The 23501-nt window shown below is 41.4% G+C and overlaps 16 non-coding genes across 16 annotated transcripts; all 16 read right to left on the bottom strand.

Moving 5' to 3' along the window:
- Window positions 1-452: 452 nt before the first annotated feature.
- TRNAR-UCG (transfer RNA arginine (anticodon UCG)) lies at window positions 453-525 on the bottom strand. The gene has a single exon. It is a non-coding gene; the product is annotated as a tRNA-Arg (tRNA).
- A 644-nt stretch (window positions 526-1169) lies between these two features.
- TRNAR-CCU (transfer RNA arginine (anticodon CCU)) lies at window positions 1170-1242 on the bottom strand. The gene has a single exon. It is a non-coding gene; the product is annotated as a tRNA-Arg (tRNA).
- Window positions 1243-2045: 803 nt separating this feature from the next.
- TRNAR-UCG (transfer RNA arginine (anticodon UCG)) lies at window positions 2046-2118 on the bottom strand. Its single transcript has one exon. It is a non-coding gene; the product is annotated as a tRNA-Arg (tRNA).
- Window positions 2119-2761: 643 nt separating this feature from the next.
- Window positions 2762-2834, bottom strand: TRNAR-CCU (transfer RNA arginine (anticodon CCU)). Its single transcript has one exon. It is a non-coding gene; the product is annotated as a tRNA-Arg (tRNA).
- An 803-nt stretch (window positions 2835-3637) lies between these two features.
- Window positions 3638-3710, bottom strand: TRNAR-UCG (transfer RNA arginine (anticodon UCG)). The gene has a single exon. It is a non-coding gene; the product is annotated as a tRNA-Arg (tRNA).
- A 2275-nt stretch (window positions 3711-5985) lies between these two features.
- Window positions 5986-6058, bottom strand: TRNAR-UCG (transfer RNA arginine (anticodon UCG)). The gene has a single exon. It is a non-coding gene; the product is annotated as a tRNA-Arg (tRNA).
- A 3113-nt stretch (window positions 6059-9171) lies between these two features.
- TRNAR-UCG (transfer RNA arginine (anticodon UCG)) lies at window positions 9172-9244 on the bottom strand. The gene has a single exon. It is a non-coding gene; the product is annotated as a tRNA-Arg (tRNA).
- Window positions 9245-10756: 1512 nt separating this feature from the next.
- Window positions 10757-10829, bottom strand: TRNAR-UCG (transfer RNA arginine (anticodon UCG)). The gene has a single exon. It is a non-coding gene; the product is annotated as a tRNA-Arg (tRNA).
- A 644-nt stretch (window positions 10830-11473) lies between these two features.
- Window positions 11474-11546, bottom strand: TRNAR-CCU (transfer RNA arginine (anticodon CCU)). Its single transcript has one exon. It is a non-coding gene; the product is annotated as a tRNA-Arg (tRNA).
- Window positions 11547-12349: 803 nt separating this feature from the next.
- On the bottom strand, window positions 12350-12422 carry TRNAR-UCG (transfer RNA arginine (anticodon UCG)). The gene has a single exon. It is a non-coding gene; the product is annotated as a tRNA-Arg (tRNA).
- A 643-nt stretch (window positions 12423-13065) lies between these two features.
- On the bottom strand, window positions 13066-13138 carry TRNAR-CCU (transfer RNA arginine (anticodon CCU)). The gene has a single exon. It is a non-coding gene; the product is annotated as a tRNA-Arg (tRNA).
- Window positions 13139-13941: 803 nt separating this feature from the next.
- Window positions 13942-14014, bottom strand: TRNAR-UCG (transfer RNA arginine (anticodon UCG)). The gene has a single exon. It is a non-coding gene; the product is annotated as a tRNA-Arg (tRNA).
- Window positions 14015-16578: 2564 nt separating this feature from the next.
- TRNAR-UCG (transfer RNA arginine (anticodon UCG)) lies at window positions 16579-16651 on the bottom strand. The gene has a single exon. It is a non-coding gene; the product is annotated as a tRNA-Arg (tRNA).
- A 1521-nt stretch (window positions 16652-18172) lies between these two features.
- TRNAR-UCG (transfer RNA arginine (anticodon UCG)) lies at window positions 18173-18245 on the bottom strand. Its single transcript has one exon. It is a non-coding gene; the product is annotated as a tRNA-Arg (tRNA).
- Window positions 18246-18889: 644 nt separating this feature from the next.
- On the bottom strand, window positions 18890-18962 carry TRNAW-CCA (transfer RNA tryptophan (anticodon CCA)). Its single transcript has one exon. It is a non-coding gene; the product is annotated as a tRNA-Trp (tRNA).
- Window positions 18963-20480: 1518 nt separating this feature from the next.
- Window positions 20481-20555, bottom strand: TRNAR-CCU (transfer RNA arginine (anticodon CCU)). The gene has a single exon. It is a non-coding gene; the product is annotated as a tRNA-Arg (tRNA).
- Window positions 20556-23501: the final 2946 nt, after the last annotated feature.

The raw sequence follows: 23501 nt of genomic DNA on the forward strand, positions 1-23501 counted from the left end.
ATATACCAATGCTTTGCAAATTAGCCAACTGTGTCATCAGCAAAGGCAGCCAATGTGCCAATCCTTTATAATTCTTCTGTAGTACTTTTCTTTCTCGTAGGCAAAATTAGCACTTTAACTGCACAAATCATACAGATTTTACACTTGAAGCACTCCATGAACACATACTTACACACCTTGCATTTCATCTACACACCCTTAAGCTAAAAACCCATTCTGTCAAGTCAAAATTCTGCAACCCTATTACATATTCAGTGCATGTACATAGAAGCACTTCTTAATGCCACTAACATGGACAAGATTTTAGGCTGAAGATGCAATCTAAATGACTGTGCAGTATGTACCCCACTTCATGAATAATTAGGAATGAGAACATGATGGCTATAAGAGTATTGGTAGAGCCTGCTTCCATTCTGAATGGAAAGCTGAGTTGTGTGACCATTGGCAAAAACCGACCACGAAGGGACTCGAACCCTCAATCTTCTGATCCGAAGACAGACGCCTTATCCATTAGGCCACGCGGTCATATGTCTTGCTGTGCTTATTTTTATAATGTAGGTGGTATGCAAGGATGGGAAATATGATATTGATAGTTATTTAGGTTTACATCCCATTGTGTTTTTTCAGCTCCTTTCAATTAAAGCACTCATTTGGAATCTATATAATGAGAATGTCACCAGTACGATAAGCTTTTGTTTTCTTTTTTGCATTTAAACCTCTTTCTACATGAGAATAAAGCTCAGTTGTATGCTTTACATAGCTCTGGATATTACTAGAAGTGGAATGAAACTGTTTTGACAGTAGTAAAAACTGCTCCTTTCTGGATATGCCAATTTACACACGCTCAAAGGTTGTATACGTTTCATGAATCCTGACTTGCCCTATTCAAGTAGCTGAAAGCCTGTCACCACCTCTAGAAACAACAGTTACACCAATCCAATTCAAATCATTTTTTCCAAAGGAATATCTTCTGCCGGGTCAAAGTTGCATCTGACAAAGATAGGTGTTTAAAAATCTACTTTGTAATTTCAGAACACCAACATGACTCTGAAGAGTACAGAAGTAAAATGGTACCATTTCAAAGTTCCTAATACCACATAAGCTTCTGAGCGGAAGCATGTAATAAATATATCAATTTTTCTGGAAAAGTAAGAGTGGATATTGGTTTTCACCTCAGATGGGACTCAAACCCACAATCCCTGGCTTAGGAGGCCAGTGCCTTATCCATTAGGCCACTGAGGCACAGATCAACACTTGCAGTCTAGAGGCATAATTTAAATGTATTCAATCGTCAAACACTGGTGTCTGCACACAGGACATTTCTCAGTTCTCTCCATAAGTAAACTTCCCATTTTCATCCTCGTCCATGCCCGACTTTAACACTCTGTTCTGTGCTATAATGGAGGCTCTGCATTTCGAGCAAGTGGAGAGAAATTGGAGGAGAACCACTTTCGACTCAACACTTCTTCTTTCCTGGATGCTTTTCTCAATAAACTGGGATTTGACGGTGGTATCAAGCCGTCCTTGTCTTCAGCAGGACACAGAAACAGGCACCAAGTCTCCTAACCAAGTTCAACCACACTCTGCAACTTAATATACCAATGCTTTGCAAATTAGCCAACTGTGTCATCAGCAAAGGCAGCCACTGTGCCAATCCTTTATAATTCTTCTGTAGTACTTTTCTTTCTCGTAGGCAAAATTAGCACTTTAACTGCACAAATCATACAGATTTTACACTTGAAGCACTCCATGAACACATACTTACACACCTTGCATTTCATCTACACACCCTTAAGCTAAAAACCCATTCTGTCAAGTCAAAATTCTGCAACCCTATTACATATTCAGTGCATGTACATAGAAGCACTTCTTAATGCCACTAACATGGACAAGATTTTAGGCTGAAGATGCAATCTAAATGACTGTGCAGTATGTACTCCACTTCATGAATAATTAGGAATGAGAACATGATGGCTATAAGAGTATTGGTAGAGCCTGCTTCCATTCTGAATGGAAAGCTGAGTTGTGTGACCATTGGCAAAAACCGACCACGAAGGGACTCGAACTCTCAATCTTCTGATCCGAAGTCAGACGCCTTATCCATTAGGCCACGCGGTCATATGTCTTGCTGTGCTTATTTTTATAATGTAGGTTGTATGCAAGGATGGGAAATATGATATTTATAGTTATTTAGGTTTACATCCCATTGTGTTTTTTCAGCTCCTTTCAATTAAAGCACTCTTTTGGAATCTGTATAATGAGAATGTCACCAGTACGATAAGCTTTTGTTTTCTTTTTTGCATTTAAACCTCTTTCTTCATGAGAATAAAGCTCAGTTGTATGCTTTACATAGCTCTGGATATTTCTAGAAGTGGAGAGAAACTAATTTGACAGTAGTAAAAACTGCTCCTTTCTGGATATGCCAATTTACACACGCTCAAAGGTTGTATACGTTTCATGAATCCTGACTTGCCCTATTCAAGTAGCTGAAAGCCTGTCACCACCTCTAGAAACAACAGTTACACCAATCCAATTCAAATCATTTTTTCCAAAGGAATATCTTCTGCCGGGTCAAAGTTGCATCTGACAAAGATAGGTGTTTAAAATCTACTTTGTAGTTTCAGAACACCAACATGACTCTGAAGAGTACAGAAGTAAAATGGTACCATTTCAAAGTTCCTAATACCACATAAGCTTCTGAGCGGAAGCATGTAATAAATATATCAATTTTTCTGGAAAAGTAAGAGTGGATATTGGTTTTCACCTCAGATGGGACTCTAACCCACAATCCCTGGCATAGGAGGCCAGTGCCTTATCCATTAGGCCACTGAGGCACAGATAAACACTTGCAGTCTAGAGGCATTATTTAAATGTATTCAATCGTCAAACACTGGTGTCTGCACACAGGACATTTCTCAGTCCTCTCCATAAGTAAACTTCCCATTTTCATCCTCTTCCATCCCCGACTTTAACACTCTGTTTTGTGCTATAATGGAGGCTCTGCATTTCGAGCAAGTGGAGAGAAATTGGAGGAGAACCACTTTCAACTCAACACTTCTTCTTTCCTGGATGCTTTTCTCAATAAACTGGGCTTTGACAGTGGTATCAAGCCGTCCTTGTCTTCAGCAGGACACAGAAACAGGCACCAAGTCTCCTAACCAAGTTCAACTAAACTCTGCAACTTAATAGACCAATGCTTTACAAATTAGCCAACTGTGTCATCAGCAAAGGCAGCCAATGTGCCAATCCTTTATAATTCTTCTGTAGTACTTCTCTTTCTCGTAGGCAAAATTAGCACTTTAACTGCACAAATCATACAGATTTTACACTTGAAGCACTCCATGAACACATACTCACACACCTTGCATTTCATCTACACACCCTTAAGCTAAAAACCTATTCTGTCAAGTCAAAATTCTGCAACCCTATTACATATTCAGTGCGTGTACATAGAAGCACTTCCTAATGCCACTAACATGAACAAGATTTTAGGCTGAAGATGCAATCTAAATGACTGTGCAGTATGTACTCCACTTCATGAATAATTAGGAATGAGAACATGATGGCTATAAGAGTATTGGAAGAGCCTGCTTCCATTCTGAATGGAAATCTGAGTTGTGTGATCATTGGCAAAAACCGACCACGAAGGGACTCGAACCCTCAATCTTCTGATCCGAAGTCAGACGCCTTATCCATTAGGCCACGCGGTCATATGTCCTGCTGTGCTTATTCTTATAATGTAGGTGGTATGCAAGGATGGGAAATATGATATTGATAGTTATTTAGGTTTACATTCCATTGTGTGTTTTCAGCTCCTTTCAATTAAAGCACTCTTTTTGAATCTATATAATGAAAATGTCACCAGTACGATAAGCTTTTGTTTTCTTTTTTGCATTTAAACCTCTTTCTTCATGAGATTAAAGCTCAGTTGTATGCTTTACATAGCTCTGGATATTTCCAGAAGTGGAGAGAAACTGTTTTGACAGTAGTACAAACTGCTCCTTTCTGGATATGCCAATTTACACACGCTCAAAGGTTGTATGTGTTTTCTGAATCCTGACTTGCCCTATTCAAGTAGCTGAAAGCCTGTCAAGTCAAGTCAAGTCAAGTAGAAATTTGTATAGCGCGCTACATACCCAGAGGGTCTCAAGGCGCTTGGGGAGGGGAAGGGAGTTACTTGTCGAATAACCAGGTTTTAAGTTGCTTTCTGAATGCTAGGTGGTTCTGTGTGAGACGTAGGTGGATGGGGAGTGAGTTCCAGGTTTTAGCTGCGAGGTAGGAGAAGGATCTACCTCCCATGGTGGTTTTATTGATGCGAGGAGTGGTAGCAAGGGCTTGGTTGGAAGATCGTAGCTGGCGAGGGGGGGTGTAGAAGGAAATTCGTGTGTTGAGGCATTCGGGTCCAAGTTCGTAGAGTGCTTTGTGAGCGTGGGTTAGGAGTCGGAAAGTAATCCTCTTATTGACGGGGAGCCAGTGGAGGTTTTTCAGGTGGCTAGAGATATGGTCTTTGCGTGGGATGTCTAGTATGAGTCTGGCTGATGCGTTCTGGATGCGTTGGAGTTTTTTCTGGAGTTTTGCGGTGATACCGGCGTATAGGGTGTTTCCGTAGTCCAGGCGACTTGTAACCAGTGCATGGGTGACTGTCTTTCTAGTTTTGGTGGGGATCCAGCGAAATGTTTTTTTGAGCATGCGGAGGATGTTGAAACATGAAGATGAGACTGCGTTGACTTGTCTGTTCATCGAGAGAGAGGAGTCCAGGATGATGCCCAGGTTTCGTGCGTGGTCCGTCGGGATGGGTGCTTTTCCAAGGGCCTCTGGCCACCAAGAGTCGTGCCAAGCGGAGGGGAAGGTGCCTAAGATAAGGACTTCTGTTTTGTCTTAGTTCAGTTTCAGACGGCTGTGCTTCATCCACTCTGCTACTTCTTTCATGCCTTCATGTAAGTTGGTTTTGGCGGTGTTGGGGTCTTTGGTGAGTGATAGGATCAGTTGGGTGTCGTCTGCGTAGGAGATGATGTTGAGGTTGTGTTGGCGAGCGATGGTCGCGAGGGGGCTCATGTATACGTTGAAGAGGGTGGGGCTGAGTGAGGAACCTTGGGGTACGCCGCAGATGAATTCAGTGGCCTTGGAGTTGAATGGTGGGAGGCGGACTCTCTGGGTTCTTCCGGTGAGGAATGAGGTGATCCATTCCAGAGCTTTTCCTTGGATCCCGGTGTTATTGAGGCGCTATAGGAGAGTGCCATGGCAGACTGTGTCGAAGGCTGCGGAGAGGTCGAGGAGGATGAGGGCGACTGTGTCTCCGTTGTCTAGTAGAGTTCAAATGTCGTCTGTAGCTGCGATGAGAGCGGTCTCCGTGCTGTGTTTGGCTCGGAAGCCGGACTGTGAAGAGTCGAGGGATTTGTTGCTTTCGAGGAAGGCAGCGAGCTGGTTGTTGACGGCTTTCTCGATGACTTTGGCCGGGAATGGTAGGAGCGAGATGGGGCGGTAGTTTTTGAGTTCGGTGGGGTCCGCTGTGGGTTTTTTCAGAAGGGCGCTGAGTTCGGCGTGTTTCCAGCTTTCCGGGAAGGTGGCGGAGTTGAGGGAGCAGTTGATGACAATCCTTTATAATTCTTCTGTAGTACTTTTCTTTCTCGTAGGCAAAATTAGCACTTTAACTGCACAAATCATACAGATTTTACACTTGAAGCACTCCATGAACACATACTTACACACCTTGCATTTCATCTACACACCCTTAAGCTAAAAACCCATTCTGTCAAGTCAAAATTCTGCAACCCTATTACATATTCAGTGCATGTACATAGAAGCACTTCTTAATGCCACTAACATGGACAAGATTTTAGGCTGAAGATGCAATCTAAATGACTGTGCAGTATGTACTCCACTTCATGAATAATTAGGAATGAGAACATGATGGCTATAAAAGTATTGGTAGAGCCTGCTTCCATTCTAAATGGAAAGCTGAGTTGTGTGACCATTGGCAAAATCCGACCACGAAGGGACTCGAACCCTCAATCTTCTGATCCGAAGTCAGACGCCTTATCCATTAGGCCACGCGGTCATATGTCTTGCTGTGCTTAATTTTATTATGTAGGTGGTATGCAAGGATGGGAAATATGATATTGATAGTTATTTAGGTTTACATCCCATTGTGTTTTTTCAGCTCCTTTCAATTAAAGCACTCCTTTGGAATCTATATAATGAGAATGTCACCAGTACGATAAGCTTTTGTTTTCTTTTTTGCATTTAAACCTCTTTCTTCATGAGAATAAAGCTCAGTTGTATGCTTTACATAGCTCTGGATATTTCTAGAAGTGGAGAGAAACTGTTTGACAGTAGTAAAAACTGCTCCTTTCTGGATATGCCAATTTACACACGCTCAAAGGTTGTATACCTTTCATGAATCCTGACTTGCCCTATTCAAGTAGCTGAAAGCCTGTCACCACCTCTAGAAACAACAGTTACACCAATCCAATTCAAATCATTGTTTCCAAAGGAATATCTTCTGCCTGGTCAAAGTTGCATCTGACAAAGATAGGTGTTTAAAAATCTACTTTTTTAGTTTCAGAACACCAACATGAGTCCGAAGAGTACAGAAGTAAAATGGTACCATTTCAAAGTTCCTAATACCTCATAAGCTTCTGAGCGGAAGTATGTAATAAATATATACGTTTTTCTGGAAAAGTAAGAGTGGATATGGGTTTTCACCTCAGATGGGACTCAAACCCACAATCCCTGGCTAAGGAGGCCAATGCCTTATCCATTAGGCCACTGAGGCACAGATGAACATTTGCACTCTAGAGGCATTATTTAAATGTATTCAATCGTCAAACACTGGTGTCTGCACACAGGACTTTTCTCAGTTCTCTCCATAAGTAAACTTCCCATTTTCATCCTCTTCCATCCCCGACTTTAACACTCTGTTCTGTGCTATAATGGAGGCTCTGCATTTCGAGTAAGTGGAGAGAAATTGGAGGAGAACCACTTTCGACTCAACACTTCTTCTTTCCTGGATGCTTTTCTCAATAAACTGGGCTTTGACAGTGGTATCAAGCCGTCCTTGTCTTCAGCAGGACACAGAAACAGGCACCAAGTCTCCTAACCAAGTTCAACCACACTCTGCAACTTAATATACCAATGCTTTACAAATTAGCCAACTGTGTCATCAGCAAAGGCAGCCAATGTGCCAATCCTTTATAATTCTTCTGTGGTACTTTTCTTTCTCGTAGGCAAAATTAGCACTTTAACTGCACAAATCATACAGATTTTACACTTGAAGCACTCCATGAACACATACTTACACACCTTGCATTTCATCTACACACCCTTAAGCTAAAAACCCATTCTGTCAAGTCAAAATTCTGCAACCCTATTACATATTCAGTGCGTGTACATAGAAGCACTTCTTAATGCCACTAACATGAACAAGATTTTAGGCTGAAGATGCAATCTAAATGACTGTGCAGTATGTACTCCACTTCATGAATAATTAGGAATGAGAACATGATGGCTATAAGAGTATTGGAAGAGCCTGCTTCCATTCTGAATGGAAAGCTGAGTTGTGTGACCATTGGCAAAAACCAACCACGAAGGGACTCGAACCCTTAATCTTCTGATCCGAAGTCAGTCGCTTTACCCATTAAGCAACGCGGTCATATGTCCTGCTGTGCTTATTTTTATAATGTAGGTGGTATGCAAGGATGGGAAATATGATATTTATAGTTATTTGGGTTTACATACCATTGTGTGTTTTCAGCTCCTTTCAATTAAAGCACTCTTTTGGAATCTATATAATGAAAATGTCACCAGTACGATAAGCTTTTGTTTTCTTTTTTGCATTTAAACCTCTTTCTTCATGAGATTAAAGCTCAGTTGTATGCTTTACATAGCTCTAGATATTTCCAGAAGTGGAGAGAAACTGTTTTGACAGTAGTACAAACTGCTCCTTTCTGGAAATGCCAATTTACACACGCTCAAAGGTTGTATACGTTTCATGAATCCTGACTTGCCCTATTCAAGTAGCTGAAAGCCTGTCACCACCTCTAGAAACAACAGTTACACCAATCCAATTCAAATCATTTTTTCCAAAGGAATATCTTCTGCCGGGTCAAAGTTGCATTGGACAAAGATAGGTGTTTAAAAATCTACTTTGTAGTTTCAGAACACCAACATGACTCTGAAGAGTACAGAAGTAAAATGGTACCATTTCAAAGTTCCTAATACCTCATAAGCTTCTGAGCGGAAGCATGTAATAAATATATAAATTTTTCTGGAAATAAAGAGTGGATATTGGTTTTCACCTCAGATGGGACTCAAACCCACAATCCCTGGCTTAGGAGGCCAGTGCCTTATCCATTAGGCCACTCAGGCACAGATAAACACTTGCCGTCTAGAGGCATTATTTAAATGTATTCAATTGTCAAACACTGGTGTCTGCACAAAGGACATTTCTCAGTTCTCTCCATAAGTAAACTTCCCATTTTCATCCTCTTCCATGCCCGACTTTAAAACTCTGTTCTGTGCTATAATGGAGGCTCTGCATTTCGAGCAAGTGGAGAGAAATTGGAGGAGAACCACTTTCGATTCAACACTTCTTCTTTCCTGGATGCTTTTCTCAATAAACTGGGCTTTGACAGTGGTATCAAGCCATCCTTGTCTTCAGCAGGACACAGAAACAGGCACCAAGTCTCCTAACCAAGTTCAACCACACTCTGCAACTTAATAGACCAATGCTTTACAAATTAGCCAACTGTGTCATCAGGAAAGGCAGCCAATGTGCCAATCCTTTATAATTCTTCTGTAGTACTTTTCTTTCTCGTAGGCAAAATTAGCACTTTAACTGCACAAATCGTACAGGTTTTTACACTTGAAGCACTCCATGAACACAGACTTACACACCTTGCATTTCATCTACACACCCTTAAGCTAAAAACCCATTCTGTCAAGTCAAAATTCTGCAACCCTATTACATATTCAGTGCGTGTAAATAGAAGCACTTCTTAATGCCACTAACATGGACAAGATTTTAGGCTGAAGATGCAATCTAAATGACTGTGCAGTATGTACTCCAATTCATGAATAATTAGGAATGAGAACATGATGGCTATATGAGTATTGGAAGAGCCTGCTTCCATTCTGAACGGAAAGCTGAGTTGTGTGTCCATTGGCAAAATCCGACCACGAAGGGACTCGAACCCTCAATCTTCTGATCCGAAGTCAGACACCTTATCCATTAGGCCACGCGGTCATATGTCCTGCTGTGCTTATTTTTATAATGTAGGTGGTATGCAAGGATGGGAAATATGATATTGATAGTTATTTAGGTTTACATCCCATTGTGTTTTTTCAGCTCCTTTCAACTAAAGCACTCTTTTGGAATCTATATAATGAGAATGTCACCAGTACGATAAGCTTTTGTTTTCTTTTTTGCATTAAAACCTCTTTGTTCATGAGATTAAAGCTCAGTTGTATGCTTTACATAGCTCTGGATATTTCCAGAAGTGGAGAGAAACTGTTTTGACAGTAGTACAAACTGCTTCTTTCTGGATATGCCAATTTACACACGCTCAAAGGTTTTATGTGTTTCATGAATCCTGACTTGCCCTATTCATGTAGCTGAAAGCCTCTCACCACCTCTAGAAACAACAGTTACACCAATCCAATTCAAATCATTTTTTCCAAAGGAATATCTTCTGCTGGGTCAAAGTTGCATCTGACAAAGATAGGTGTTTAAAAATCTACTTTGTAGTTTCAGAACACCAACATGAGTCCGGAAAGTACAGAAGTAAAATGGTACCATTTCAAAGTTCCTAATACCTCTTAATCTTCTGAGCGGAAGCATGTAATAAATATATAATTTTTTCTAGAAAAGTGATAGTGGATATTGGTTTTCATCTCAGATGGGACTCGAACCCACAATCCCTGGCTTAGGAGGTCAATGCCTTATCCATTAGGCCACTGAGGCACAGATTAACACTTGCAGTCTAGATGCATTATTTAAATGTATTCAACCGTCAAACACTGGTGTCTGCACACAGGACATTTCTCAGTTCTCTCCATAAGTAAACTTCCCATTTTCATCCTCTTCCATCCCCGACTTTAACACTCTGTTCTGTGCTATAATGGAGGCTCTGCATTTCGAGCAAGTGGAGAGAAATTGGAGGAGAACCACTTTCGACTCAACACTTCTTCTTTCCTGGATGCTTTTCTCAATAAACTGGGCTTTGACAGTGGTATCAAGCCGTCCTTGTCTTCAGCAGGACACAGGAACAGGCTCCTAACCAAGTTCAACCACACTCTGCAACTTAATATACCAATGCTTTGCAAATTAGCCAACTGTGTCATCAGCAAAGGCAGCCAATGTGCCAATCCTTTATAATTCTTCTGTAGTACTTTTCTTTCTCGTAGGCAAAATTAGCACTTTAACTGCACAAATCATACAGATTTTACACTTGAAGCACTCCATGAACACATACTTACACACCTTGCATTTCATCTACACACCCTTAAGCTAAAAACCCATTCTGTCAAGTCAAAATTCTGTAACCCTATTACATATTCAGTGCATGTACATAGAAGCACTTCTTAATGCCACTAACATGGACAAGATTTTAGGCTGAAGATGCAATCTAAATGACTGTGCAGTATGTACCCCACTTCATGAATAATTAGGAATGAGAACATGATGGCTATAAGAGTATTGGTAGAGCCTGCTTCCATTCTGAAAGGAAAGCTGAGTTGTGTGACCATTGGCAAAAACCGACCACGAAGGGACTCAAACCCTCAATCTTCTGATCCGAAGACAGACGCCTTATCCATTAGGCCACGCGGTCATATGTCTTGCTGTGCTTATTTTTATAATGTAGGTGGTATGCAAGGATGGGAAATATGATATTGATAGTAATTTAGGTTTACATCCCATTGTGTTTTTTCAGCTCCTTTCAATTAAAGCACTCTTTTGGAATCTATATAATGAGAATGTCACCAGTACGATAAGCTTTTGTTTTCTTTTTTGCATTTAAACCTCTTTCTACATGAGAATAAAGCTCAGTTGTATGCTTTACATAGCTCTGGATATTACTAGAAGTGGAATGAAACTGTTTTGACAGTAGTAAAAACTGCTCCTTTCTGGATATGCCAATTTACACACGCTCAAAGGTTGTATACGTTTCATGAATCCTGACTTGCCCTATTCAAGTAGCTGAAAGCCTGTCACCACCTCTAGAAACAACAGTTACACCAATCCAATTCAAATCATTTTTTCCAAAGGAATATCTTCTGCCGGGTCAAAGTTGCATCTGACAAAGATAGGTGTTTAAAAATCTACTTTGTAGTTTCAGAACACCAACATGACTCTGAAGAGTACAGAAGTAAAATGGTACCATTTCAAAGTTCCTAATACCACATAAGCTTCTGAGCGGAAGCATGTAATAAATATATCAATTTTTCTGGAAAAGTAAGAGTGGATATTGGTTTTCACCTCAGATGGGACTCGAACCCACAATCCCTGGCTTAGGAGGCCAGTGCCTTATCCATTAGGCCACTGAGGCACAGATCAACACTTGCAGTCTAGAGGCATAATTTAAATGTATTCAATCGTCAAACACTGGTGTCTGCACACAGGACATTTCTCAGTTCTCTCCATAAGTAAACTTCCCATTTTCATCCTCGTCCATGCCCGACTTTAACACTCTGTTCTGTGCTATAATGGAGGCTCTGCATTTCGAGCAAGTGGAGAGAAATTGGAGGAGAACCACTTTCGACTCAACACTTCTTCTTTCCTGGATGCTTTTCTCAATAAACTGGGATTTGACGGTGGTATCAAGCCGTCCTTGTCTTCAGCAGGACACAGAAACAGGCACCAAGTCTCCTAACCAAGTTCAACCACACTCTGCAACTTAATATACCAATGCTTTGCAAATTAGCCAACTGTGTCATCAGCAAAGGTAGCCACTGTGCCAATCCTTTATAATTCTTCTGTAGTACTTTTCTTTCTCGTAGGCAAAATTAGCACTTTAACTGCACAAATCATACAGATTTTACACTTGAAGCACTCCATGAACACATACTTACACACCTTGCATTTCATCTACACACCCTTAAGCTAAAAACCCATTCTGTCAAGTCAAAATTCTGCAACCCTATTACATATTCAGTGCATGTACATAGAAGCACTTCTTAATGCCACTAACATGGACAAGATTTTAGGCTGAAGATGCAATCTAAATGACTGTGCAGTATGTACTCCACTTCATGAATAATTAGGAATGAGAACATGATGGCTATAAGAGTATTGGTAGAGCCTGCTTCCATTCTGAATGGAAAGCTGAGTTGTGTGACCATTGGCAAAAACCGACCACGAAGGGACTCGAACCCTCAATCTTCTGATCCGAAGTCAGACGCCTTATCCATTAGGCCACGCGGTCATATGTCTTGCTGTGCTTATTTTTATAATGTAGGTTGTATGCAAGGATGGGAAATATGATATTTATAGTTATTTAGGTTTACATCCCATTGTGTTTTTTCAGCTCCTTTCAATTAAAGCACTCTTTTGGAATCTGTATAATGAGAATGTCACCAGTACGATAAGCTTTTGTTTTCTTTTTTGCATTTAAACCTCTTTCTTCATGAGAATAAAGCTCAGTTGTATGCTTTACATAGCTCTGGATATTTCTAGAAGTGGGGAGAAACTAATTTGACAGTAGTAAAAACTGCTCCTTTCTGGATATGCCAATTTACACACGCTCAAAGGTTGTATACGTTTCATGAATCCTGACTTGCCCTATTCAAGTAGCTGAAAGCCTGTCACCACCTCTAGAAACAACAGTTACACCAATCCAATTCAAATCATTTTTTCCAAAGGAATATCTTCTGCCGGGTCAAAGTTGCATCTGACAAAGATAGGTGTTTAAAATCTACTTTGTAGTTTCAGAACACCAACATGACTCTGAAGAGTACAGAAGTAAAATGGTACCATTTCAAAGTTCCTAATACCACATAAGCTTCTGAGCGGAAGCATGTAATAAATATATCAATTTTTCTGGAAAAGTAAGAGTGGACATTGGTTTTCACCTCAGATGGGACTCTAACCCACAATCCCTGGCATAGGAGGCCAGTGCCTTATCCATTAGGCCACTGAGGCACAGATAAACACTTGCAGTCTAGAGGCATTATTTAAATGTATTCAATCGTCAAACACTGGTGTCTGCACACAGGACACTTCTCAGTCCTCTCCATAAGTAAACTTCCCATTTTCATCCTCTTCCATCCCCGACTTTAACACTCTGTTATGTGCTATAATGGAGGCTCTGCATTTCGAGCAAGTGGAGAGAAATTGGAGGAGAACCACTTTCGACTCAACACTTCTTCTTTCCTGGATGCTTTTCTCAATAAACTGGGCTTTGACAGTAGTATCAAGCCGTCCTTGTCTTCAGCAGGACACAGAAACAGGCACCAAGTCTCCTAACCAAGTTCAACTAAACTCCGCAACTTAATAGACCAATGCTTTACAAATTAGCCAACTGTGTCATCAGCAAAGGCAGCCAATGTGCCAATCCTTTATAATTCTTCTGTAGTACTTCTCTTTCTCGTAGGCAAAATTAGCACTTTAACTGCACAAATCATACAGATTTTACACTTGAAGCACTCCATGAACACATACTCACACACCTTGCATTTCATCTACACACCCTTAAGCTAAAAACCTATTCTTTCAAGTCAAAATTCTGCAACCCTATTACATATTCAGTGCGTGTACATAGAAGCACTTCCTAATGCCACTAACATGAACAAGATTTTAGGCTGAAGATGCAATCTAAATGACTGTGCAGTATGTACTCCACTTCATGAATAATTAGGAATGAGAACATGATGGCTATAAGAGTATTGGAAGAGCCTGCTTCCATTCTGAATGGAAATCTGAGTTGTGTGATCATTGGCAAAAACCGACCAGGAAGGGACTCGAACCCTCAATCTTCTGATCCGAAGTCAGACGCCTTATCCATTAGGCCACGCGGTCATATGTCCTGCTGTGCTTATTTTTATAATGTAGGTGGTATGCAAGGATGGGAAATATGATATTGATAGTTATTTAGGTTTACATTCCATTGTGTGTTTTCAGCTCCTTTCAATTAAAGCACTCTTTTTGAATCTATATAATGAAAATGTCACCAGTACGATAAGCTTTTGTTTTCTTTTTTGCATTTAAACCTCTTTCTTCATGAGATTAAAGCTCAGTTGTATGCTTTACATAGCTCTGGATATTTCCAGAAGTGGAGAGAAACTGTTTTGACAGTAGTACAAACTGCTCCTTTCTGGATATGCCAATTTACACACGCTCAAAGGTTGTATGTGTTTCATGAATCCTGACTTGCCCTATTCATGTAGCTGAAAGCCTGTCAAGTCAAGTCAAGTCAAGTAGAAATTTGTATAGCGCGCTACATACCCAGAGGGTCTCAAGGCGCTTGGGGAGGGGAAGGGAGTTACTTGTCGAATAACCAGGTTTTAAGTTGCTTTCTGAATACCAGGTGGTTCTGTGTGAGACGTAGGTGGATGGGGAGTGAGTTCCAGGTTTTAGCTGCGAGGTAGGAGAAGGATCTACCTCCCATGGTGGTTTTATTGATGCGAGGAGTGGTAGCAAGGGATTGGTTGGAAGATCGTAGCTGGCGAGGGGGGGTGTAGAAGGAAATTCGTGTGTTAGGCATTCGGGTCCAAGTTCGTAGAGTGCTTTGTGAGCGTGGGTTAGGAGTCGGAAAGTAATCCTCTTATTGATGGGGAGCCAGTGGAGGTTTTTCAGGTGGCTAGAGATATGGTCTTTGCGTGGGATGTCTAGTATGAGTCTGGCTGATGCATTCTGGATGCGTTGGAGTTTTTTCTGGAGTTTTGCGGTGATACCGGCGTATAGGGTGTTTCCGTAGTCCAGGCGACTTGTAACCAGTGCATGGGTGACTGTCTTTCTAGTTTTGGTGGGGATCCAGCGAAATGTTTTTTTGAGCATGCGGAGGATGTTGAAACATGAAGATGAGACTGCGTTGACTTGTCTGTTCATCGAGAGAGAGGAGTCCAGGATGATGCCCAGGTTTCGTGCGTGGTCCGTCGGGATGGGTGCTTTTCCAAGGGCCTCTGGCCACCAAGAGTCGTCCCAAGCGGCGGGGAAGGTGCCTAAGATAAGGACTTCTGTTTTGTCTGAGTTCAGTTTCAGACAGCTGTGCTTCATCCACTCTGCTACTTCTTTCATGCCTTCATGTAAGTTGGTTTTGGCGGTGTTGGGGTCTTTGGTGAGTGATAGGATCAGTTGGGTGTCGTCTGCGTAGGAGATGATGTTGAGGTTGTGTTGGCGAGCGATGGTCGCGAGGGGGCTCATGTATACGTTGAAGAGGGTGGGGCTGAGTGAGGAACCTTGGGGTACGCCGCAGATGACTTCAGTGGCCTTGGAGTTGAATGGTGGGAGGCGGACTCTCTGGGTTCTTCCGGTGAGGAATGAGGTGATCCATTCCAGAGCTTTTCCTTGGATCCCGGTGTTATTGAGGCGCTGTAGGAGAGTGCCATGGCAGACTGTGTCGAAGGCTGCGGAGAGGTCGCGGAGGATGAGGGCGACTGTGTCTCCGTTGTCTAGTAGAGTTCGAATGTCGTCTGTAGCTGCGATGAGAGCGGTCTCCGTGCTGTGTTTGGCTCGGAATTTGCAAAAACAACAGGTGATGGACCGAATGTGGATCAATGTCACACACTCAACCCAGTCCAAAGATCTGGGCCCAAATCCATCGTTTTTTTGCACTCCACACCACCCCGGGTTAGACAATGGCGATATGCAAATCAGCTCTGACCCTGTGCCCCATGGGAACAGTCCAGTCCGAACTACAAAAGCCATGTCCTTCCCAGAACGGAATCAAGCATCCGAGGACCGGACCGGCTTCGAGGTAACACCTCTCATCAGCCCGGCTAGCTTGACTCCAGTGGTGTGGCTCGGAAGCCGGACTGTGAAGAGTCGAGGGATTTGTTGCTTTCGAGGAAGGCAGCGAGCTGGTTGTTGACGGCTTTCTCGATGACTTTGGCCGGGAATGGTAGGAGCGAGATGGGGCGGTAGTTTTTGAGTTCGGTGGGGTCCGCTGTGGGTTTTTTCAGAAGGGCGCTGAGTTCGGCGTGTTTCCAGCTTTCCGGGAAGGTGGTGGAGTTGAGGGAGCAGTTGATGACAATCCTTTATAATTCTTCTGTAGTACTTTACTTTCTCGTAGGCAAAATTAGCACTTTAACTGCACAAATCATACAGATTTTACACTTGAAGCACTACATAAACACATACTTACACACCTTGAATTTCATCTACACACCCTTAAGCTAAAAACCCATTCTGTCAAGTCAAAATTCTGCAACCCTATTACATATTCAGTGCGTGTACATAGAAGCACTTCTTAATGCCACTAACATGAACAAGATTTTAGGCTGAAGATGCAATCTAAATGACTGTGCAGTATGTACTCCACTTCATGAATAATTAGGAATGAGAACATGATGGCTATAAGAGTATTGGAAGAGCCTGCTTCCATTCTGAATGGAAAGCTGAGTTGTGTGACCATTGCCAAAAACCAACCACGAAGGGACTCGAACCCTCAATCTTCTGATCCGAAGTCAGACGCCTTATCCATTAGGCCACGCAGTCATATGTCCTGCTGTGCTTATTTTTATAATGTAGGTGGTATGCAAGGATGGGAAATATGATATTGATAGTTATTTAGGTTTACATCCCATTGTGTGTTTTCAGCTCCTTTCAATTAAAGCACTCTTTTGGAATCTATATAATGAAAATGTCACCAGTACGATAAGCTTTTGTTTTCTTTTTTGCATTTAAACCTCTTTCTTCATGAGATTAAAGCTCAGTTGTATGCTTTACATAGCTCTGGATATTTCCAGAAGTGGGGAGAAACTGTTTTGACAGTAGTACAAACTGCTCCTTTCTGGATATGCCAATTTACACACGCTCAAAGGTTGTATGTGTTTCATGAATCCTGACTTGCCCTATTCAAGTAGCTGAAAGCCGGTCACCACCTCTAGAAACAACAGTTACACCAATCCAATTCAAATCATTTTTTCCAAAGGAATATCTTCTGCTGGGTCAAAGTTGCATCTGACAAAGATAGGTGTTTAAAAATCTACTTTGTAGTTTGAGAACACCAACATGAGTCCGGAGAGTACAGAAGTAAAATGGTACCATTTCAAAGTTCCTAATACCTCATAAGCTTCTGAGCGGAAGCATGTAATAAATATATCAATTTTTCTGGAAAAGTAAGAGCCGATATTGGTTTTCACCTCAGATGGGACTCAAACCCACAATCCCTGGCTTTGGAGGCCAGTGCCTTATCCATTAGGCCAATGAGGCACAGATAAACACTTGCAGTCTAGAGGCATTATTTAAATGTATTCAATCGTCAAACACTGGTGTCTGCACACAGGACATTTCTCAGTTCTCTCCATAAGTAAACTTCCCATTTTCATCCTCTTCCATCCCCGACTTTAACACTAAGTTCTGTGCTATAATGGAGGCTCTGCATTTCGAGCAAGTGGAGAGAAATTGGAGGAGAACCACTTTCGACTCAACACTTCTTCTTTCCTGGATGCTTTTCTCAATAAACTGGGCTTTGACAGTGGTATCAAGCCGTCCTTGTCTTCAGCAGGACACAGAAACAGGCACCAAGTCTCCTAACCAAGTTCAACCACACTCTGCAACTTAATAGACCAATGCTTTACAAATTAGCCAACTGTGTCATCAGCAAAGGCAGCCAATGTGCCAATCCTTTATAATTCTTCTGTAGTACTTTTCTTTCTCGAAGGCAAAATTAGCACTTTAACTGCACAAATCATACAGATTTTTACACTTGAAGCACTCCATGAACACATACTTACACACCTTGCATTTCATCTACACACCCTTAAGCTAAAAACCCATTCTGTCAAGTCAAAATTCTGCAACCCTATTACATATTCAGTGCGTGTACATAGAAGCACATCTTAATGCCATTAACATGGACAAGATTTTAGGCTGAAGATGCAATCTAAATGACTGTGCAGTATGTACTCCACTTCATGAATAATTAGGAATGAGAACATGATGGCTATAAGAGTATTGGAAGAGCCTGCTTCCATTCTGAATGGAAATCTGAGTTGTGTGACCATTGGCAAAAACCGACCACGAAGGGACTCGAACCCTCAATCTTCTGATCCGAAGTCAGACGCCTTATCCATTAGGCCATGCGGTCATATATCCTGCTGTGCTTATTTTTATAATGTAGGTGGTATGCAAGGATGGGAAATATGATATTGATAGTTATTTAGGTTTACATCCCATTGTGTGTTTTCAGCTCCTTTCAATTAAAGCACTCTTTTGGAATCTATATAATGAAAATGTCACCAGTACGATAAGCTTTTGTTTTCTTTTTTGCATTTAAACCTCTTTCTTCATGAGAATAAAGCTCAGTTGTATGCTTTACATAGCTCTGGATATTTCCAGAAGTGGAGAGAAACTGTTTTGACAGTAGTACAAACTGCTCCTTTCTGGATATGCCAATTTACACACGCTCAAAGGTTGTATATGTTTCATGAATCCTGCCTTGCCCTATTCAAGTAGCTGAAAGCCTGTCACCACCTCTAGAAACAACAGTTACACCAATCTAATTCAAATCATTTTTTCCAAAGGAATATCCTCTGCCGGGTCAAAGTTGCATCTGACAAAGATAGGTGTTTAAAAATCTACTTTGTAGTTTCAGAACACCAACATGACCCTGAAGATTACAGAAGTAAAATGGTACCATTTCAAAGTTCCTAATACCATATAAGCTTCTGAGCGGAAGCATGTAATAAATATATCAATTTTTCTGGAAAAGTAAGAGCGGATATTGGTTTTCACCTCAGATGGGACTCAAACCCACAATCCCTGGCTTTGGAGGCCAGTGCCTTATCCATTAGGCCACTGAGGCACAGATAAACAGTTGCTGTCTAGAGGCATTATTTAAATGTATTCAATCGTCAAACACTGGTGTCTGCACACAGGACATTTCTCAGTTCTCTCCATAATTAAACTTCCCATTTTCATCCTCTTCCATCCCCGACTTTAACACTCTGTTCTGTGCTATAATGGACTCTCTGCATTTCGAGAAAGTGGAGAGAAATTGGAGGAGAACCACTCTCGACTCAACACTTCTTCTTTCCTGGATGCTTTTCTCAATAAACTGGGCTTTGACAGTGGTATCAAGCCGTCCTTGTCTTCAGCAGGACACAGAAACAGGCACCAAGTCTCCTAACCAAGTTCAACCACACTCTGCAACTTAATAGACCAATGCTTCACAAATTAGCCAACTGTGTCATCAGCAAAGGCAGCCAATGTGCCAATCCTTTATAATTCTTCTGTAGTACTTCTCTTTCTCGTAGGCAAAATTAGCACTTTAACTGCACAAATCATACAGATTTTACACTTGAGGCACTCATTGAACACATACTTACACACCTTGCATTTCATCTACACACCCTTAAGCTAAAAACCCATTCTGTCAAGTCAAAATTCTGCAACCCTATTACATATTCCGTGCGTGTACATAGAAGCACTTCTTAATGCCACTAACATGAACAAGATTTTAGGCTGAAGATGCAATCTAAATGACTGTGCAGTATGTACTCCACTTCATGAATAATTAGGAATGAGAATATGATGGCTATAAGAGTATTGGAAGAGCCTGCTTCCATTCTGAACGGAAATCTGAGTTGTGTGACCATTGGCAAAAATGGACCACGAAGGGACTCGAACCCTCAAGCTTCTGATCCGAAGGCAGACGCCTTATCCATTAGGCCACGCGGTCATATGTCCTGCTGTGCTTATTTTTATAATGTAGGTGGTATGCAAGGATGGGAAATATGATATTGATAGTTATTTAGGTTTACATCCCATTGTGTTTTTTCAGCTCCTTTCAATTAAAGCACTCTTTTGGACTCTATATAATGAGAATGTCACCAGTACGATAAGCTTTTGTTTTCTTTTTTGCATTTAAACCTCTTTCTTCATGAGATTAAAGCTCAGTTGTATGCTTTACATAGCTCTGGATATTTCCAGAAGTGGAGAGAAACTGTTTTGACAGTAGTGCAAACTGCTCCATTCTAGATATGCCAATTTACACACGCTCAAAGGTTGTATACGTTTCATGAATCCTGCCTTGCCCTATTCAAGTAGCTGAAAGCCTGTCACCACCTCTAGAAACAACAGTTACACCAATCCAATTCAAATCATTTTTTCCAAAGGAATATATTCTGCCGGGTCAAAGTTGCATCTGACAAAGATAGGTGTTTAAAAATCTACTTTGTAGTTTCAGAACACCAACATGACCCTGAAGAGTACAGAAGTAAAATGGTACCATTTCAAAGTTCCTAATACCTCATAAGCTTCTGAGCGGAAGCATGTAATAAATATATAAATTTTTCTGGAAAATTAAGAGTGGATACTGGTTTTCACCTCAGATGGGACTCGAACCCACAATCCCTGGCTTAGGAGGCCAGTGCCTTATCCATTAGGCCACTGAGGAACAGATAAACACTTGCAGTCTAGAGGCATTATTTAAATGTATTCAATCGAAAAACAGTGGTGTCTGCACACAGGACATTTCTCAGTTCTCTCCATAAGTAAACTTCCCATGTTCATCCTCTTCCATCCCCGACTTTAACACTCTGTTCTGTGCTATAATGGAGGCTCTGCATTTCGAGCAAGTGGAGAGAAATTGGAGGAGAACCACTTTCGACTCAACACTTCTTCTTTCCTGGATGCTTTTCTCAATAAACTGGGCTTTGACAGTGGTATCAAGCCGTCCTTGTCTTCAGCAGGACACAGAAACAGGCACCAAGTCTCCTAACCAAGTTCAACCACACTCTGCAACTTATTATACCAATGCTTTACAAATTAGCCAACTGTGTCATCAGCAAAGGCAGCCAATGTGCCAATCCTTTATAATTCTTCTGTAGTACTTTTCTTTCTCGTAGGCAAAATTAGCACTTTAACTGCACAAATCATACAGATTTTACACTTGAAGCACTCCATGAACACATACTTACACACCTTGCATTTCATCTACACACCCTTAAGCTAAAAACCCATTCTGTCAAGTCAAAATTCTGCAACCCTATTACATATTCAGTGCGTGTACATAGAAGCACTTCTTAATGCCACTAACATGAACAAGATTTTAGGCTGAAGATGCAATCTAAATGACTGTGCAGTATGTACTCCACTTCATGAATAATTAGGAATGAGAACATGATGGCTATAAGAGTATTGGAAGAGCCTGCTTCCATTCTGAATAGAAAGCTGAGTTGTGTGACCATTGGCAAAAACCGACCACGAAGGGACTCGAACCCTCAATCTTCTGATCCGAAGTCAGACGCCTTATCCATTAGGCCACCAGTCATATGTCCTGCTGTGCTTATTTTTACAATGTAGGTGGTATGCAAGGATGGGAAATATGATATTTATAGTTCTTTAGGTTTACATCCCATTGTGTGTTTTCAGCTCCTTTCAATTAAAGCACTCTTTTGGAATCTATATAATGAAAATGTCACCAGTACGATAAGCTTTTGTTTTCTTTTTTGCATTTAAATCTCTTTCTTCATGAGATTAAAGCTCAGTTGTATGCTTTACATAGCTCTGGATATTTCCAGAAGTGGAGAGAAACTGTTTTGACAATAGTACAAACTGCTCCTTTCTGGATATGCCAATTTACACACACTCAAAGGTTGTATGTGTTTCATAAATCCTGACTTACCCTATTCAAGTAGCTGAAAGCCAGTCACCACCTCTAGAAACAACAGTTACACCAATCCAATTCAAATCATTTTTTCCAAAGGAATATCTTCTGCCGGGTCAAAGTTGCATCTGACAAAGATAGGTGTTTAAAAATCTACTTTGTAGTTTCAGAACACCAACATGACTCTGAAGAGTACAGAAGTAAAATGGTACCATTTCAAAGTTCCTAATACCACATAAGCTTCTGAGCGGAAGCATGTAATAAATATATCAATTTTTCTGGAAAAGTAAGAGTGGATATTGGTTTTCACCTCAAATGGGACTCGAACCCACAATCCCTGGCTTAGAAATGAAATGAAATGAAATTTGGGTTTTCTATAGCGCATGGCTGCCCGTGAGCGTCCCAGCGCTGAAGATTGCAGAGACTCTGGGGGAGAAGGCCGGTGGTAGGGAGGAAAGTTATAAAGGAAAAAGATGCGTTTTAAGAAGCTTCCTGAATTTCATGTGATTAGTTTCAGAACGGAGATAAGATGGCAAAGCATTCCAGATGGTAGCCGCTGTGACCGAGAAGCGACGTCCTCCCGTTCGGGCTTTTTTGATTCTATGGACCGTGGCCAAATGATGTTGGGCTGAGCGTAGGGGCCTGTTGGGTGTATATGGGAAGATCATTGCTTTCAGCATTGAAGGCCCTTGGTTTTGCATAGCTTTGTGAGTGGTACACAGGGCCTTAAACTTGACCCTTTCGCGGATCGGCAGCCAATGTAGTGCCTTGAGGGCAGGTTTGGCTGAAGCTCTACGGGAGGTCCCCGTGAGGATCCTAGCCTCAGCATTCTGTGTTCTTTGAAGGATGTTAATCGTAGATTCTGGGGCCGCCAAAAAGAGGGCATTGCAATAGTCCAGTCTTGATAAGACTAGACCTTGTATTAGCAATTTCTGTGAGGGACCCGGAAGTAGTGGGAGGATCTTTCTGGTGGAACGCAGTAACCCCACACATGTGCCAGCTGTTTTTTTTGCTTGCGTTTTCAGGGATAGGTATTGTTCAAGGCTTAGGAGGCCAGTGCTTTATCCATTAGGCCACTGAGGCACAGATAAACACTTGCAGTCTAGAGGCATTATTTAAATGTATTCAATCGTCAAACACTGGTGTCTGCACACAGGACATTTCTCAGTTCTCTCCATAAGTAAACTTCCCATTTTCATCCTCTTCCATCCCGACTTTAACACTCTGTTCTGTGCTATAATGGACTCTCTGCATTTCGAGCAAGTGGAGAGAAATTGGAGGAGAACCACTCTCGACTCAACACTTCTTCTTTCCTGGATGCTTTTCTCAATAAACTGGGCTTTGACAGTGGTATCAAGCCGTCCTTGTCTTCAGCAGGACACAGAAACAGGCACCAAGTCTCCTAACCAAGTTCAACCACACTCTGCAACTTAATAGACCAATGCTTCACAAATTAGCCAACTGTGTCATCAGCAAAGGCAGCCAATGTGCCAATCCTTTATAATTCTTCTGTAGTACTTTTCTTTCTTGTAGGCAAAATTAGCACTTTAACTGCACAAATCATACAGATTTTACACTTGAAGCACTCCATGAACACATACTTACACACCTTGCATTTCATCTACACACCCTTAAGCTAAAAACCCATTCTGTCAAGTCAAAATTCTGCAACCCTATTACATATTCTGTGCGTGTACATAGAAGCACTTCTTAATGCCACTAACATGAACAAGA

Source organism: Lissotriton vulgaris, chromosome 5 (assembly GCF_964263255.1).
Source record: "Lissotriton vulgaris chromosome 5, aLisVul1.2, whole genome shotgun sequence".
NCBI classification, from domain to species: domain Eukaryota; kingdom Metazoa; phylum Chordata; class Amphibia; order Caudata; family Salamandridae; genus Lissotriton; species Lissotriton vulgaris.